This window comes from Eulemur rufifrons, chromosome 28 (assembly GCF_041146395.1).
Source record: "Eulemur rufifrons isolate Redbay chromosome 28, OSU_ERuf_1, whole genome shotgun sequence".
Taxonomy (NCBI): domain Eukaryota; kingdom Metazoa; phylum Chordata; class Mammalia; order Primates; family Lemuridae; genus Eulemur; species Eulemur rufifrons.
This window is the reverse complement of record NC_091010.1, coordinates 26,048,993-26,051,498: the sequence shown is the minus strand read 5'-3', so window position 1 is coordinate 26,051,498 and position 2,506 is coordinate 26,048,993. Positions and strand designations below refer to the sequence as shown.

At 38.4% G+C, this 2,506-nt stretch overlaps 1 pseudogene; it reads right to left on the bottom strand.

Moving 5' to 3' along the window:
- Window positions 1-591: 591 nt before the first annotated feature.
- Window positions 592-1,575, bottom strand: LOC138376331 (5'-AMP-activated protein kinase subunit gamma-2 pseudogene; annotated as a pseudogene).
- Window positions 1,576-2,506: the final 931 nt, after the last annotated feature.

The window sequence follows — 2,506 nt, the reverse complement described above, 5'->3', positions numbered from 1 at the left end:
CTGTTTGTTTACGTGGTAGCTTAGAACAGAACACTTAAAAGTGTCGTTAAAGTTTTAAAAGTATTTATCTTCAAATTACAACTTTTTGACAAATCTAATGAAAACAAATCGATTTGGTAAAAGGTTCAAAGACTTCCACGCTCAAGCTCGGTGTGGCACCACAGCTGGGCGCTCCAACTGCGGCGGGCGGGTGATGGCCCATTGCTGTCCCCGGACCTAAGGCCCTGAGATCCGAGCACGCCGTGCGCCCACCTTACGTCACATAACCTGTTCCACACCGGTGAATTCTTTGAAATGAAAAATAATAAAAATGTCAGGACACAGTGCATTTTAATGACATACGGCATTTAAAATCCTTCATACAATGATCTGAAAACAGTCTTTTAATGCAAACCTGAATCTTCAAGCACATAAAATCTTTCTTTTTTTATGTTTAGTTTTAACATCACTGGAACAAATACCAATCGTTAAACCCGGATATACATTCTTAATCATTTTACTCTCTTCTATGGCAGCCAGTGTTCATGGGGCAAAACGTGACCAAGAAACATTGTTCGAGTTCTCCTATGAGGGCGTCTACATTCACGGTGGTCATTCTGTTTCTATCTCCTCTGGTTTGGCACCTACTGGCGTGAGTATCAGGGCTTGCAGAATGTCTGACGGGGAGATGATGCCCACAATATTACATGGTTCATTTATCACCAGCAGCGGATGGACCTCGGCTCTTACTAGCCTGTCCACAATGGCCTCCAATATTTCCAGCTTATTGCACTTTATGACACCTTCAAAATACTTTGAACGGCGCTGAAGGGCCTGGGTCACTGTGGTATCCAGGTTATTGTATGTTTTCTCAGCAGCAAGATTAATTATATCAAATTTGGAATAAATATCCACAACTTTTCCTGACTCATGCACAACAGGCAAAGCTGATATTCGTCTTTCCGCAAATACATTCAAGGCTTTGATGATGGGAGTATCTGGGTGGATGAAGGCAATTCTGTGGCACGTTCTGATCCCAGGCTCATCCAGGTGCTGCTCCATGAAGTCAGGCTTTGGCATATCAGACATAAAATGCTGGAGGAACTTGAGAATTCTTTTGTGGGTAAGTGTATCAAGTGCATTCCCGCTGATAGGGTCAATGACTGGCAATCTGTGGATTTTATGTTTGATCAATGAGTATACAGCATCGAAGAGGCTTGCATCTGGAGATACAGTCACTAAAGGCTTAAATGTTTCTTGTAAATAAAGCTCCCTCCATGTTTCAATCTTGCGTTCCTCTAGTTCATAAATCTGTACCATAGGTGATTTATAGCATCTGTGTAGTATATCTATGAACTCTGTAATTGTTAGCATTCCTACAAAACTCTGATTTTTGCTCTCCCACATTGCTGCCGCTCGGACACCGTTGGCTACCAAGGCAAAGAAGGCCTTTTTAACTTGTAGGGTAGTATCGAAGACAACAAGCTTTGAACTGGTTGAAACGGTGTCATAACACCTGTGTGACCTCATGAATCTCATGTAAACACCACTTTCTGAGTCTTCTGCTTATTCCTGGAACTCCAATTTCTGCAGCATGGGGGTCCCTGGCCACCGCCAGCACCGCCTGAGAGGGAGGAGGACTGCGAGCAGGAAGAGGGCCCACCGGATCAGGGGCCTCTGTACACTTTAATAAATGTTTGTTGTTGTTGTTGTTTAATATAAAAATTCTTAAACTTCAAAAATGACTTCAACTTCTTAATACTTTTCATAATAATTGCTATTGAAACTAGAGGAACCAGTTAACAAGCAATATTTCTTGTGATAAAGAATTTTTATAAAAAATATTGGTGGATTTTCCCAGATTGTTTTTGACATTATTTTCAATTAAAAGTATATATTAAAGAGAGGACATATTTACTTTTTTGACATTAATAGTATATAACTGGAAGAAATAACTTCACATATACATAACAACAATAAAAATATTATACATTTTTGGTGAATTCATGGAATTCTGCTAGAGTGAGACTAAGAGAAACTGGATATTAAATCTATGTACTTTTCTAAGTCTTTTTGGAAAACTTAGTACTCTAGCTGAATTACATTGTAACTATATTATTTCTAATTATTTTGGCTCATAAATGAATAATGACTTCAAACATGTAAAGGCACCGTAATTGGGATTGAGTAAGGACTCAGTAAATATTAGCATCAATTATTACACTTTAGATCACTGTTTAAATTCTAGGTAAAGTAAATTATTTTGCAAAATATCCAAAACAACCAGACCAAAAATAAGGATAGTCCATGAAAAAATAACCCTGTTTTTTCTGACTGAAGTGACTTACCATTCTTGTGGGTACAGAGAGAGTGTTTAAGAGTGAGATTACTCAAAAGAAAATATATTTGAATGCATGGGTCTTTGATTTGTTCCCTGATTACTCTTTGGAATAACTGGAACAAAAATAAGAAATTTCAGAGATGGTGATAAAAGTAGTGAGCTCTTAAATGTTGCTGGGGCTAGGAC